Here is a 17,303-nt window from a genome sequence, read left to right as displayed (position 1 = left end):
TGGTCTGGACACTGTGGCCGTGCAGGGACCCCACTATATCCACCAGGGCAAGGCGCACAGGTCAGATTTGCTAAAATCCATTCCACGTAGGCTCCATAGTACCCGGTGGTGAAGTCCAGCTGAGGGGATAAGGCTCTGATCTGTAGTCCCTCCCTCCCGCCTCAGGCGCCATCTACAGCAGGTGTTCCCACCCTGGAGCTGCATCTCTCTCCCTCACTCCCTGTCAGCGTTTGGGCGCCATTATACACAGCTGCGCTGATTCTGGGACTGCTGGGCACTGTCTCCTCTGTAAAGCCGCCTGTCTCATCACCCTGTGCATTTACAGGACACTTAAGTATTTGTCAAAGTCAGAAAAATATCACTATGCACACTGCCATATTTGCACCTCATGCGAGTGCCTGTTGCACGTTCATGAGCCCTGCCGTGCGTGCGCATACTCGCCATTGCGGGCACCCGCAGGCGCACGGTGTGCGCATTTACGGTAAAGTTTATGTGCGTCTAGCGGGCGACTCGTTCATAACATATTTTAACTGTATAACGTATTTTGTAGATCATGGTCCCTTTGATAGATTCTGAAAGTTTGGTTAATATAGAATGTTCATGGACAAAGAGATCCCTCTTTGTTTGATATGAAGGGTCAGACATGGGTCATACAGTGGTGTTTAGTATCCATCGGAAGAGTATTTAATTAGCAATATTCCGGTGTTGGTTTGAAGCGGATTAATCGCTCGTGCGAATAGTTATGGACATAAGAAGTTTATGTCCATTTACTATTATTTGCACTTACTTATCCATGCGGCGGGAAACCTAGTTTCCCACCCACCTGAGCAGTTGGAAATGGTCTCAGCCCACCTGTATGAATCAACCTATGACCTTTTGTTATAATACGAAGACGAATTCCTGTGTCCAATGAACAATGAGATTGTAGGGACCATTGAATTGTATTGTGTGTGGGGCATAAATAGTCAAGCCGATCATATCCAGCTCTCACTCTTCAACGGTTCTCATTGCTGATAATCGGGAGCTGGATATCGAGGCGCATGCGATCGTTCCCCTTGTGCGTAAGTTTTTCTCCGCAATCATATTGTCTTTATTGTTGTTGTGAGCCATATCTCTCTCTCTCTCTCTCTCTCTTCTCTTTCTCTCTCATTTCTCTTATATAGTTATTGTACTGATATTGTATTTCCTGTGTAGTTATCTGGTTAGTTAGTCTATGTTATATTGTAGTGTATGACTTGTATTGTATTATTCTTTTGCAAGTATAACATTCATATAAGGCGTTAGACCCTAAGCCCAGTATTTGTGTATTTCTTATAGTGTTAAGTATTCTCAGAGCGTCGGTGACGCTCGAACAGCTTTTAAGTTAATAAGGTTACACTGTGTTGCATCTACACCCTATCACTACACCAAGGTTTACTGCATAATACACTGTTTTATGGTATAGTTATAAAGGTTTAACATTGTGAGCGTTAGCGCCGCTGGTGATCTCCTCGTGGTCCCGAGCGTTCGCTACGCTATAGCGAACCATTACGTTAGTCGGCAGCCAATAGCGTGCCTGTCTGTGATCTCTTGGCCGTGAGCGAACGTGACGCTTGAGCGTCTCGACTACGGCTAAGCGATCGTACGCAACGTGCGTACCCTTATGGTAATTCCATACGTCAATAGCGTACAGTGTTCTTAGACCTCTTAAAGGGTTTTAAGTAAGATAAATATTTAGCTTTATCAATTGGCGGCTCGTCCGTCCTTCACATATCTCTGCTAGGTAATTTCAGCAGACATTATCCATCAGCAAAGGGCGGGAGGTCATATTCCTCGTAGTGCTGTCTGGATAAGCGTCTGCTTTGCTTAGTAAAGGGTGCTGAGGGAATCCGGAACCGGAGGTAAGAACAACACGCTAGTGTCTTTTAAAACTGTTTATTTCTGTCTTGCGTACACACACACGCATATATCTGCATTTCTTTTCATTTGTGTATTTTCATATATCACTCTCCTGTTTGCCATTTTATAATTGATAAACGTGCTAAGAGAGATTTGTCGCTATTTCATAGTTAAAGTATAAAAGTAATACATTAAGGGATAAATTGCAAAGCACGCACGCAGCTCTACCTAAAGATACAAGGAGAGATTGGTGTGGTGTTCGGTAGATGATTGAGGATCATCTACATTGATAAACGTGTGAATTGTGTTACGGTGGATATTTGCTTTGCGTACACGTGTCTCTAACAAAGGGTGAGACTCGCGTACGCAACTCAAAGGCCGACGCACGCAGCGTATATTACGCAACGGAGCGCCCGGGTACGCCCACGTAACTCAAATCACACACTAGTGTTATTGTAACAGGCGAAAAGGTGGCAACGCGATAAATAGCGAAAGTCTATTTTAGTGTCCGAAATTTAGACTAACAGATCCTTCTCCAAATTTACAACACATCTGGTCTAAAGGAAAGAAAATTTCTGCGCAGAAATAGAAATAGAAACAAAAGTGTACATGTGATGAGTGAGTGTTTTGTATATATAAGTTTATACAATTTTTGAGGTTGAACCACAAGAAGTCGAGCTCTCGCAGGGTACATGCATGTAAGTGACGTACATGGTGGCTAGGGAGGCATCCCTTGTTAAACATAGAATCTGAGCATTAGAGTATAGCAGACCAGGAGGTCACACTGTAGCACAGACCAGGAGGTCCAGAACAGACCAGGAGGTCCAGGTACAGCAGACAAGGAAGTCCGCTATAAATAGAGAAAAGAGCACAACCCAGGGGGTTGGTGCAGAACCCATATAGGCCATTAAAGCTCATGCTGAAGGAATTCGCAGCCGAAATTTTCGATTCCACTGGTCGCTCTGCACATAAGATTAGTTGCTTATGTGCTGAACGATTGTACCGCACGTAATTGTGTGCATTAGTTAATCTGACCAGTACCATTTGTGTACGAAACGGGTCATAAATACTATTTGTACATTCTGACGTGATTTGTGTAATTTTTTATTTTCTAAAGGGAAGTTCGCTGGTCACTCAGGAATTATCCAACAACCAACAGTTACTGGAAAGGGTTAATGCTCTGCGGATCACACTCACATGTTCCAGTAAACAAAGGTTCATAGGGGCCCTGGGTCGAGTACGCCAGCACTAGGGCAGTGTGTAGGTCGTATTGGTCGGCGTGGGCGAGTGAGTGGGGTACTCGGTAAACCGCCACCGTCAGCCTATCGTGAACATTTTGGTTTTTGTAAGGGTTGGCTGAAGAAAGCAACGCCTACAGGTATGGGGGCCAATTGTTCAGGTAGGGGGCGATCAACCTCGGTTCGGGTTGATTCAGTAAACCGACCAATCGGGTCGGCAAGGTACGTAATGTGTGAAAAATACGGTTCACACACACAGAGGTTTTATGTGATGAATGGGAGAGAATGACTGTACATGACGGGGAGAAATTCCCAAGAGTAGGTAGCTTTAGCCCAGAAGTGTTACAAAATCTAAGGAGGAGGATATGTCTCATTAAATCAACAAAGAGACGGATCAAACATTATGATTATTTGCAGTTATGGCAACAGGAGGGTGAAATACAGAGAGGATTGGCTCAGGCGGCGGGATCTAACCCTATCAAGAAACTGATAGCCACGGCCCCGCCGCCACCATACATATCAGGAGAGAAATTGGTTGCGGAGAATGACGCACTAGGGTGCAACAAACAAACACTTAGCAACTGTGTAAATGTTAATAAGTTAACCAATGCAAGTATTAACCCGTGCAAGTTGTACCCTGTTTTGAACTTTCCCCAGGAGTGTGATCAAGAGGACGAATCGGCAACAATATCGGCGCTCTCTCTAGCAGCCACCATATCAGAAACTACAGTAGGCACGGCCCAACCCTTAAGATTAGTAACAAAGGCCCCTAGCGGAGGGACAGGTGAGGTCGTATCTACGGGTAAGTACGGCACCATACACTATGCTGAAACCATTTCACCACAGGCTGTAGAATCTACACAGAATGATGTTGCTAGACTTAATCCTGTTAGGGTGATAGCTGTTCCAAATGGGAAAACAGACACCACAGGAGTCACTCCCATTAGGAACATTGCCATGTATAGCCCATTTTCCCGAATGGAATTAAGAACCATAGTGTCTGAATTCCCTGACCCTAGGAAAGACTTAGTTGCTAGCCAGAAATACATCAGAGACCTAGGGAACACTTTAGAGCCCAATAACAAAGACTGGCAGATATTGCTGAGGGCTTGTTTACCCTCCAATGTCGACTCGGCTCAATTTTTAGCTGACTGTGGATTGGATCAGGATGTACCTCTTACAGATGTGTACAACAAAGATAATGTAAAAAGGATAAGTTTACAGTTAAAGGAGTATTTCCCAGCTGTAGTTAAATGGAACAAGATATTCTCCATTAAACAAAAGAAGTCAGAAACAGCTGCAGAGTATTTTCACAGGGCATTACTAGATATGGCTAAATACACAGGCATAGAGGACATTAAAACAAACATAAACCATCGAGAAGTAGCAGTGTCTGTACTAATGGATGGTTTAAAAGAGGCATTAAAGACAAGGGTACAGACCACGCAACCATGTTGGCGAGGTCTGTCGGTGGCTACTTTGAGAGAGGCAGCTGTTGATCACGATCGGAATATCACCAGACACAGGGAATTACAAGGTGATAAGTTAATGGCCGTAAGTATACAGGCCCTGACCACAAGGCAGCCTTTGTATAAATCACCAAACCCTGTGGGTAAGTCAAATGTGGTAACCTGTTATTCTTGTCATAGAGAGGGACACTTTGCACGAGACTGTAAATCGAGAAACATACAAAAGTCTTATCAACCCCCTAGACAACGACACGACACACGACATTGGGAGCAGGGTCCACAGAAACGGAGTTATGAGCCACATGCAGGGGAAACAAAAAGATACCCCCCGAACAGAGACTGGCAAGCCTCTGGTAGTTCCCATTTAACCCCTTCACAGGTAGTTGCTGCCAGCGGGATTCAGGGAGGTCACCATACCCAATAGGGGTGTGGCCATACCTGTAATCTGCAGCCAGTAAAATTGATTGCAAGTCCTGGAAGTGAACCCGAAATTGCAATTAATGTAGCTGGTAAATCATTAAACTTTCTTGTAGATACGGGGGCGGCCAAATCAGTGATAAATTCGACAGTGGGCATGAGAACCACTGGTAAGACAATTCCAGCCATGGGAGTAACGGGAGTAGTCCAGCATTACCCTGTTAGCAAACCAGCCGAGATTACAATAGGGCCTTTACATACCAAGCATTCCTTTTTGCTGGCTGCATCGGCACCGACTAATCTCCTGGGAAGAGACTTATTGTGTAAAATGGGGTGCGTCATTTATTGTACTCCTGAAGGTGTATTCTTGGACATACCTGAGAATCACGCTCAGGAAGTGCGAGACATGTTAGACTCCCCATCAAAATTAATGACACATACCATTATGACAAATAAGATTCCATCCCAAATAGAAGAGATGACATCCCAGATACCAGAGTCACTTTGGACTAAAGATGGACAGGACACTGGATTGATGGCAAACGTAGCTCCAGTAGTTGTGCAAGTAAAAGATGGTAGGATAGCTCCAAAAATCCCACAGTACCCTCTGAAGCCAGAGGTGGAGTTAGGAGTTTACCCAGTAATAGAGCGCTTGCTACAACAGGGCATTCTGGTAAGAACATCCAGCACTGCCAATAGTCCCATCTTCCCTGTGAAAAAGAGTGGGGGGAGGGGTTACAGGCTAGTGCAGGATCTAAGGGGGATTAACAAAATAGTTGAGAGTCAGTTCCCCGTAGTGCCAAATCCAGCTGTCATCCTTATGCAAATCCCTCCCACTGCAAAATTTTTCACTGTTATTGACCTCTGCTCCGCTTTCTTTTCGGTACCTCTGCATCCTGACAGCCAATATTTGTTTGCAATTACATACAGAGGAGTCCAATACACGTGGACTCGATTATCCCAAGGTTTCATAGATAGTCCAAGTATATTTTCTCAGGCTTTGCATGATTGTTTACAGTCTTTCCAACCAGAGAGTGGATCAATATTGATACAGTACGTGGATGATTTACTACTGTGTTTAGATTCATTGGAAGCATCCCTGAAGGATACGAAACAGCTCCTGTTTCATCTTTCAGACACAGGACACAAGGTTTCCAAAGACAAGTTACAATTATGCCAAACTAAAGTAAAATATTTGGGACACTGTCTAACACAAGGACTGAGACACCTGACCGCTGATAGAATTCAAGCAATTAGAGACATGACTCTGCCACAAACCCAGCAACAGATCAGAACGTTTTTAGGAATGTGTGGGTATTGCCGTAACTGGATCCCAGGATTTTCCATTCTGGCATTACCTTTGCAGGAGATGGTCTCCTCAAACAAACCTGATCGGATTTCGCATACAGACGAGTCCGAGATGGCATTTGAGAGACTTAAACAGTGCCTAACGCAGGCGCCAGCATTAGGTATGCCAGACTATGGGAAACCCTTTGAGCTGTACGGAACAGAAAGTGCTGGTTGCGCGGCAGGCGTCCTAACCCAAAAGCACGGTGATGCCAGCAGGCCAGTAGCATACTACAGCGCTCAGCTAGATACGGTAGCGCGATCCCTCCCCACATGCTTGCGAAGCGTTGCTGCGATAGCATTGTTAGTAACGAAAAGCGAAGATGTAGTGCTAGGTCACAACCTCACAATTCATACACCACATGCAGTGTCAGCCTTGTTAAATTCTGCCCAAACCAGGCACGTCTCATCAGCACGGTTTACAAGATGGGAATTGGCACTAATGGCCCCCGTAAACATCACCATAAGGAGATGCAGTGCATTAAATCCTGCAACATATCTCCCAGGTGTGCCTGGACAGGCACAAAGGGTGGAGGATGAGAGTGGTGGGGAAGGAAGATTTAATACAAAGGAAGATACACATGATTGTATGGAATATTTGACCCAAAATTTTACCGCAAGGCCTGACATCAGTGACAACCCACTGGAAGATGTAGATCTTACCTTCTACACGGATGGTAGTTGTCACAGACAGTCGGACTCGGGAGACTTGTGTACTGGATACGCAGTCGTAGACGACCAAGGCACCATAGAAGCTGAACCGCTAGGCCCACCTCACTCAGCCCAGGTTGCTGAACTGGTCGCCCTAACCAGAGCATGTGAATTGGCTAAGGGCAAATCAGCCAATATCTACACCGACTCTAGATACGCTTTCGGGGTAGTCCATGATTTCGGAGCCCTATGGCGCCTCAGAAATTTCATGACGGCAGCTGGTACACCGGTAGCGCATGCAGCTCACATCAAAAGGCTTCTAACAGCGATACAGGAACCCGACAGAGTGGCTGTTATCAAGTGTAAAGCACACACATATAGCCAGGACCCAGTATCACTTGGTAACAGCCGAGCAGACGAAGCTGCTAAGTTAGCAGCTGGTACCCCCAGACAGACAGACACCACACAACTGATGGTATTTAATACCATCAACACACAGAAGTTGTGTGAAATGCAAAATTTGTGTTCCACACAGGAAAAGGCAGTCTGGAAGGCAAAGGGATATGGCCAGGAGTCCTCAGGACTCTGGACGGATGGACAAGGTAAACCAGTGGCCCCCAGAGCATATCTTCCATGTTTAGCTGAGGCAGCACATGGGCTGACTCATCTGGGCAAGGAGGGAATGTGCAAGTTGGTAAGAGCATATTGGTGCGCCCCAGGATTTTCATCTCATGCGAGTAAGAGAGCAATGTCATGCCTTACCTGTTTGAGAAAGAATATCGGAAAGGCAATACCAACAGAACCATCTCATATCCCACCTACAGGCGGACCTTTTCAGGTAATACAGATTGACTTTATCCAATTACCCCCTTGTCGAAATTTGAAATATGTACTTGTTTGTATAGATGTATTCTCAAATTGGGTCGAAGCATTTCCTGCGGCCACAAACACCGCTATGTTTACTGCTAAGAAAATTGTACAGGAATTTGTATGTAGATATGGTATCCCTAGAATAATCGAAAGTGATAGGGGTACCCATTTTACAGGTGATGTCTTTCAAGGAATGTGTAAGTTGATGGGAATTGATAGCAAGCTGCACACTCCATACCGTCCACAGGCGAGTGCGAAGGTGGAAAGAGTGAACAGCACTATTAAAAATAAACTGAGCAAAGTTATGGCAGAAACAGGATTGACATGGCCAGAAGCTTTACCCATTGTACTGTACAGCATCAGAACCACTCCCAGGTCCCCTCTTAATCTGTCTCCCTTTGAAATCTTGTTTGGTCGACAACCGCATGTTATGATTAACCCTCAGGATGATTTGAAGTGTAACAATGAAGTGACTGTAAAGTACCTGGTTAACATGAGTAGACAGCTAAGGAATCAAAATGATAATTTGAAGTTAGTGATTCCTGAGTTACCAGATAGTAATTGTCATGACATTGCACCTGGGGATTATGTAATGATACGGAATTTTCTACGCTCAGGTTGCCTTATTGACAGATGGGAAGGACCATACCAAGTCTTATTGACTAGCACTACTGCATTGAAGGTTGCAGAGAGAGAGACTTGGGTTCATTCGTCCCACTGTAAGAAGGTTGCTGATCCAGAGAGGTCCCGTGATAAGGAACAGACGGTAGAGGAAGTTGTATCACTGGAGTGTCTGTTTCAGGAGGACTGAGGCGGCACCTGAGCATCGGAAAATCATAAGATCAAAAGCAGTTGTCGATTCCCTGTTCCCTTTTATTGTTTTTCTCCACTTCCCATCCTCTCTCCCTCAAATTATTTTTTCCCCCTTCTCATTCTTCTCCGTTTCCTCCTATAAGATGGACTTTCCCCAAGAGACTGTGATCCGGATTTTCCTGTTGACCATGATGTTGACCAGAGCAGTCTGTTCCGGCGAGAGTACCATGGAGGTTGAGAGAGGTTCTGGAATGGGTTCTGATGACAAAGATGGAGGCGTAGTTTTCCAAGAACAACTTAACCAACAAGTAAAGGCGAGTATCAGAAAACGATCCGATAGCATTGACAATAGAAGGAATTGTGAAGGATTGTTAGCTGAAGAAAACTGTATCTGTAGGCTCTGTGACAATGTAGTTGAGGATGGGTGCATCAAGAAATGTCAGTCCAGTTTTAATATCCACATGGACCGGCATCCCTTGAGTGACTATCACTCCTTAGTGGGTAGTGTGTTAAATCAAACAGATTGCTGGGTATGCTCTCAAGTACCTCAAGGTCATAGCAAATCAGGACTAGTACCATTTTCTTTAACGGTAGGGGAGGTACTTGAGTTAAAGGGTGGGAGACCGGTGGACAGGAGGTTTAATATCTCCAGTCCTCCTAGTTTGAAGCTCCACCAATATCATGTGGATAGATCCCTAATATGTTTTAACATTACCAATCCCCGAAAGCCGGGAAATTGGGAAGTGTCATGGAGTAACCAAACCATGACCTTTTCATATAGAGCAGATAGAATGCCGACAGATACAGAGCTTATACGCCACATAGCCAGTAGAGAAAAATCTTTCCGATATAGGTATACCCTAGGAAGTAGGATTACGAGAGTTGGAGAGGTATCACCAGGATACTGTGCACATATCGTACAATCTGATACGTGTACTAAGCAGATGGAAGAATTAGGGTTAGGAGATTTCACATGGAAGGTGTGTAATATGGTTATGTCCTACTCCGTCCCATATGTTCTCCCCGATGATGCATATTTCATATGCGGGAGGAAGGCGTATAAGTGGCTTGCCCCAAACTCTGAAGGATTGTGTTATATTGGAAAAGTACTGCCTGAGGTAATGACTGTATCACATGCCAAAATGAAAGATATACACCGTGTTGCCCAAGCTCCTTATACTCACACTCATTACGAGCACGTAGTTAAACGGCACCTGATAGAAAGAACAGAGCATCCGGCCTCTGACATGATCCATGAATCCACCGGGATTCAGGTCCTAATCGCGTTAGATTTCACTCGCACCGCTAGAGGAGTGCTGAACTATAGATACATATCTGCGCTTCAAATTTGTTAGACAATATCACAGAAATGTATGATGACACGTTTAGGTATACTGGAAGAGAACTTCAAGCTTATAAAACAGAACTGGTTCAGCATAGAATGGTTCTTAATTATCTCACGGCAGTAACAGGTGGATATTGTGTCACACTGGCAACGCAGTACGGCGTGAAATGCTGCACATATATTATGAATAGCACCGAGGACCCGGTCGAGGTCATAGACCAAAAGATGGATGATATTCTCCAATTAAAGTGGGAATTTCGCAGGAGACACAATCTCACCCTTGCTGCTGTGGGTAATGAGCTGACTGGTTGGGTGTCATGGTTGAACCCGCGAAATTGGTTCTCTGGTTTAGGAGAATGGGCTCAAGGAGTCATAATGGATGTAGGGAAGTTTCTCCTATGTATCTTGGGTGTTGTCATAACGATTGGCTTGATATTTAGATGCGGTCAGGCTTTAACGAAGTGCAAACGTAGTACCAGGGTAATGAGTCTAAGGAGTGAGGAAATTGTAATTCCAATGGATTTGATTTATGACCCAACTGTAGAAACAATGATGTGATGAAAATGCGATTATACGGTCCGTTTCTTTCACCTGTTTTTCCGGTTTTTCCAAGGTAAAAAGACCCACTTTTGACGAGGAATTTGATGATCCTGTATACAGACAACTGATGGATTAAAGAAGAAGTTTTGACAACCTTATACACAGATATTTGATGAACTATGCCATAGACCCCCAGTTTCCCTAGAAATTTTAAAATTACGCTAGCCCAACACTTTTGTAAGTCTATGGACATTGACAAAGCTTTTTGCCCACACCTTTTGGCAAAAGCCCAAAGAAGACTGCATTCAACAGACACCGAACAAGACTTCAACCGACAAATGTTCATTAACCTGACATAGAATACCACTGCATTTACCATAAGTGTTCTTTATCTTCATCTCTACAAACTTCAGGTAATGACACACATAGTCGATAGGGAATACAGGCATAGATATCAGCAATCACATATTCCCCCATTCATGTATCATCAACTAAAATGTGCTCCCCCATTTTGTTGCAACCAAAATCCGAAAAGAGCTCGGTAAAGTTTGACAGCCCATCCACAGACCCGTACCGCGGGATAAGAAGGAATTCAAATGTATACTTCGCAATACCTCGAAGCTTGATTTAAAACACGTACGGCACGATGATACATGACCCCCCCAAACATGGATTCATACACACATGCTTCTGCTATCTCAATAGGTCATACCCTTTTCCTACCTTCTCCTCTCCTCCCCTACCCAACCATGGAAATGTATTTACACCTGACATATATTTTTCTCGTTTTGAAATGTTTTAGGAAGTGGCAGTTATTGTTGACTGCCAAAGGGTGGACTGTCAAAGTCAGAAAAATATCACTATGCACACTGCCATATTTGCATCTCATGCGAGTGCCTGTTGCACGTTCATGAGCCCTGCCGTGCGTGCGCATACTCGCCGTTGCGGGCACCCGCAGGCGCACGGTGTGCGCATTTACGGTAAAGTTTATGTGCGTCTAGCGGGCGACTCGTTCATAACATATTTTAACTGTATAACGTATTTTGTAGATCATGGTCCCTTTGATAGATTCTGAAAGTTTAGTTAATATAGCATGTTCATGGACAAAGAGATCCCTCTTTGTTTGATATGAAGGGTCAGACATGGGTCATACAGTGGTGTTTAGTATCCATCGGAAGAGTATTTAATTAGCAATATTCCGGTGTTGGTTTGAAGCGGATTAATCGCTCGTGCGAATAGTTATGGACATAAGAAGTTTATGTCCATTTACTATTATTTGCACTTACTTATCCATGCGGCGGGAAACCTAGTTTCCCACCCACCTGAGCAGTTGGAAATGGTCTCAGCCCACCTGTATGAATCAACCTATGACCTTTTGTTATAATACGAAGACGAATTCCTGTGTCCAATGAACAATGAGATTGTAGGGACCATTGAATTGTATTGTGTGTGGGGCATAAATAGTCAAGCCGATCATATCCAGCTCTCACTCTTCAACGGTTCTCATTGCTGATAATCGGGAGCTGGATATCGAGGCGCATGCGATCGTTCCCCTTGTGCGTAAGTTTTTCTCCGCAATCATATTGTCTTTATTGTTGTTGTGAGCCATATCTCTCTCTCTCTCTCTCTCTCTTCTCTTTCTCTCTCATTTCTCTTATATAGTTATTGTACTGATATTGTATTTCCTGTGTAGTTATCTGGTTAGTTAGTCTATGTTATATTGGTAGTGTATGACTTGTATTGTATTATTCTTTTGCAAGTATAACATTCATATTAGGCGTTAGACCCTAAGCCCGGTATTTGTGTATTTCTTATAGTGGTAAGTATTCTCAGAGCGTCGGTGACGCTCGAACAGCTTTTAAGTTAATAAGGTTACACTGTGTTGCATCTACACCCTATCACTACACCAAGGTTTACTGCATAATACACTGTTTTATGGTATAGTTATAAAGGTTTAACATTGTGAGCGTCTGCGCCGCTGGTGATCTCCTCGTGGTCCCGAGCGTCCGCTACGCTATAGCGAACCATTACGTTAGTCGGCAGCCAATAGCGTGCCTGTCTGTGATCTCTTGGCCGTGAGCGAACGTGACGCTTGAGCGTCTCGACTACGGCTAAGCGATCGTACGCAACGTGCGTACCCTTATGGTAATTCCATACGTCAATAGCGTACAGTGTTCTTAGACCTCTTAAAGGGTTTTAAGTAAGATAAATATTTAGCTTTATCATATCCTACATGTCATTTAGACAGTGTTAGTTAAGAACAAGTGCATTACTACAGGGATATTTACTACAAGTATTCTGTGATATACATCCAGCATTTACTGTGCATTGTTATATCTGTATACATACATAGCTTTACTTAGTATTACTACTCCAGTGCAGTTTTATTGGTTATATGTAATAATCTCTGCATTGTACATGTGACTGTGTGTGCCAACAGCTGCCGTGTGATTCCTATTCCGTGTATCTCACATATATTGCTATCCCTATATTCTGTACCCTGAGGGGGGCTAAGTGCGTCAGGGTCCCATATATATAGTGTTTCACAGGATATACTGTTTTGTATTTTTCTCTGTGTATTTTCAGTCACCCTATACCGCTTAAATCCTCTGTTTGTGTTCTGCATTTGCAGTCACCTTACACAGGGGTTTTTGTCTGGTACTGTGTCTGGCTACATTGTACTACTACGCCCTAAGGCTTCGTTTCCTAATAATGTCTGCTACACAGGGTGGGCATTCTGTGGACGCTCCTGCCTCATGGAGTGCTGACGTCACGGTTTTACCTGAGGAAAATATTTCAGCTGAGGGTTCAGGTACTGGGTGTTCTGCATCCCCCAGTCAGTCTGCAGCACCGGGGGCACACCAAGACCCACCTTGGGCTGCTTTCTCTTATATGCTGACTACGCTGGTAACAAGACTTATGCCCCGGTGGGACCTCCTGTGCTGGTACAGCCACATATTGTGCAGATAATTTGTCCACTCAGTTACAGCAATTAAATCAGTCTTTGGTTACACAAACACCTAACCCTCGCCCGCCTAGGACCAAAGGGTCATCTAAGCGGTAGAGATGAGCGCCTGAAATTTTTCGGGTTTTGTGTTTTGGTTTTGGGTTCGGTTCCGCGGCCGTGTTTTGGGTTCGAACGCGTTTTGGCAAAACCTCACCGAATTTTTTTTGTCGGATTCGGGTGTGTTTTGGATTCGGGTGTTTTTTTCAAAAAACACTAAAAAACAGCTTAAATCATAGAATTTGGGGGTCATTTTGATCCCAAAGTATTATTAACCTCAAAAACCATAATTTACACTCATTTTCAGTCTATTCTGAATACCTCACACCTCACAATATTATTTTTAGTCCTAAAATTTGCACCGAGGTCACTGTGTGAGTAAGATAAGCGACCCTAGTGGCCGACACAAACACCGGGCCCATCTAGGAGTGGCACTGCAGTGTCACGCAGGATGTCCCTTCCAAAAAACCCTCCCCAAACAGCACATGACGCAAAGAAAAAAAGAGGCGCAATGAGGTAGCTGTGTGAGTAAGATTAGCGACCCTAGTGGCCGACACAAACACCGGGCCCATCTAGGAGTGGCACTGCAGTGTCACGCAGGATGTCCCTTCCAAAAAACCCTCCCCAAACAGCACATGACGCAAAGAAAAAAAGAGGCGCAATGAGGTAGCTGACTGTGTGAGTAAGATTAGCGACCCTAGTGGCCGACACAAACACCGGGCCCATCTAGGAGTGGCACTGCAGTGTCACGCAGGATGTCCCTTCCAAAAAACCCTCCCCAATCAGCACATGATGCAAAGAAAAAGAAAAGAAAAAAGAGGTGCAAGATGGAATTGTCCTTAGGCCCTCCCACCCACCCTTATGTTGTATAAACAGGACATGCACACTTTAACCAACCCATCATTTCAGTGACAGGGTCTGCCACACGACTGTGACTGATATGACGGGTTGGTTTGGACCCCCCCCAAAAAAGAAGCAATTAATCTCTCCTTGCACAAACTGGCTCTACAGAGGCAAGATGTCCACCTCATCTTCACCCTCCGATATATCACCGTGTACATCCCCCTCCTCACAGATTATCAATTCGTCCCCACTGGAATCCACCATCTCAGCTCCCTGTGTACTTTGTGGAGGCAATTGCTGCTGGTCAATGTCTCCGCGGAGGAATTGATTATAATTCATTTTAATGAACATCATCTTCTCCACATTTTCTGGATGTAACCTCGTACGCCGATTGCTGACAAGGTGAGCGGCGGCACTAAACACTCTTTCGGAGTACACACTTGTGGGAGGGCAACTTAGGTAGAATAAAGCCAGTTTGTGCAAGGGCCTCCAAATTGCCTCTTTTTCCTGCCAGTATAAGTACGGACTGTCTGACGTGCCTACTTGGATGCGGTCACTCATATAATCCTCCACCATTCTATCAATGTTGAGAGAATCATATGCAGTGACAGTAGACGACATGTCCGTAATCGTTGTCAGGTCCTTCAGTTCGGACCAGATGTCAGCATCAGCAGTCGCTCCAGACTGCCCTGCATCACCGCCAGCGGGTGGCTCGGAATTCTGAGCCTTTTCCTCGCACCCCCAGTTGCGGGAGAATGTGAAGGAGGAGATGTTGACAGGTCGCGTTCCGCTTGACTTGACAATTTTGTCACCAGCAGGTCTTTCAACCCCAGCAGACTTGTGTCTGCCGGAAAGAGAGATCCAAGGTAGGCTTTAAATCTAGGATCGAGCACGGTGGCCAAAATGTAGTGCTCTGATTTCAACAGATTGACCACCCGTGAATCCTTGTTAAGCGAATTAAGGGCTGCATCCACAAGTCCCACATGCCTAGCGGAATCGCTCCCTTTTAGCTCCTTCTTCAATGCCTCCAGCTTCTTCTGCAAAAGCCTGATGAGGGGAATGACCTGACTCAGGCTGGCAGTGTCTGAACTGACTTCACGTGTGGCAAGTTCAAAGGGCATCAGAACCTTGCACAACGTTGAAATCATTCTCCACTGCACTTGAGACAGGTGCATTCCACCTCCTATATCGTGCTCAATTGTATAGGCTTGAATGGCCTTTTGCTGCTCCTCCAACCTCTGAAGCATATAGAGGGTTGAATTCCACCTCGTTACCACTTCTTGCTTCAGATGATGGCAGGGCAGGTTCAGTAGTTTTTGGTGGTGCTCCAGTCTTCTGTACGTGGTGCCTGTACGCCGAAAGTGTCCCGCAATTTTTCTGGCCACCGACAGCATCTCTTGCACGCCCCTGTCGTTTTTTAAAAAATTCTGCACCACCAAATTCAAGGTATGTGCAAAACATGGGACGTGCTGGAATTTGCCCATATTTAATGCACACACAATATTGCTGGCGTTGTCCGATGCCACAAATCCACAGGAGAGTCCAATTGGGGTAAGCCATTCCGCGATGATCTTCCTCAGTTGCCGTAAGAGGTTTTCAGCTGTGTGCGTATTCTGGAAACCGGTGATACAAAGCGTAGCCTGCCTAGGAAAGAGTTGGCGTTTGCGAGATGCTGCTACTGGTGCCGCCGCTGCTGTTCTTGCGGCGGGAGTCCATACATCTACCCAGTGGGCTGTCACAGTCATATAGTCCTGACCCTGCCCTGCTCCACTTGTCCACATGTCCGTGGTTAAGTGGACATTGGGTACAGCTGCATTTTTTAGGACACTGGTGACTCTTTTTCTGAGGTCTGTGTACATTTTCGGTATCGCCTGCCTAGAGAAATGGAACCTAGATGGTATTTGGTACCGGGGACACAGTACCTCCAACAAGTCTCTAGTTGGCTCTGCAGTAATGATGGATACCGGAACCACGTTTCTCACCACCCAGGATGCCAAGGCCTCAGTTATCCGCTTTGCAGTAGGATGACTGCTGTGATATTTCATCTTCCTCGCAAAGGACTGTTGAACAGTCAATTGCTTACTGGAAGTAGTACAAGTGGGCTTACGACTTCCCCTCTGGGATGACCATCGACTCCCAGCGGCAACAACAGCAGCGCCAGCAGCAGTAGGCGTTACACGCAAGGATGCATCGGAGGAATCCCAGGCAGGAGAGGACTCGTCAGAATTGCCAGTGACATGGCCTGCAGGACTATTGGCATTCCTGGGGAAGGAGGAAATTGACACTGAGGGAGTTGGTGGGGTGGTTTGCGTGAGCTTGGTTACAAGAGGAAGGGATTTACTGGTCAGTGGACTGCTTCCGCTGTCACCCAAAGTTTTTGAACTTGTCACTGACTTATTATGAATGCGCTGCAGGTGACGTATAAGGGAGGATGTTCCGAGGTGGTTAACGTCCTTACCCCTACTTATTACAGCTTGACAAAGGGAACACACGGCTTGACACCTGTTGTCCGCATTTCTGGTGAAATACCTCCACACCGAAGAGCTGATTTTTTTGGTATTTTCACCTGGCATGTCAACGGCCATATTCCTCCCACGGACAACAGGTGTCTCCCCGGGTGCCTGACTTAAACAAACCACCTCACCATCAGAATCCTCCTGGTCAATTTCCTCCCCAGCGCCAGCAACACCCATATCCTCCTCATCCTGGTGTACTTCAACACTGACATCTTCAATCTGACTATCAGGAACTGGACTGCGGGTGCTCCTTCCAGCACTTGCAGGGGGCGTGCAAATGGTGGAAGGCGCATGCTCTTCACGTCCAGTGTTGGGAAGGTCAGGCATCGCAACCGACACAATTGGACTCTCCTTGTGGATTTGGGATTTCGA

Source organism: Pseudophryne corroboree, chromosome 4, assembly GCF_028390025.1.
Source record: "Pseudophryne corroboree isolate aPseCor3 chromosome 4, aPseCor3.hap2, whole genome shotgun sequence".
NCBI classification, from domain to species: Eukaryota; Metazoa; Chordata; class Amphibia; order Anura; family Myobatrachidae; genus Pseudophryne; species Pseudophryne corroboree.
The sequence above is the reverse complement of the archived record's forward strand: the minus strand, read 5'-3'. Positions refer to the sequence as shown.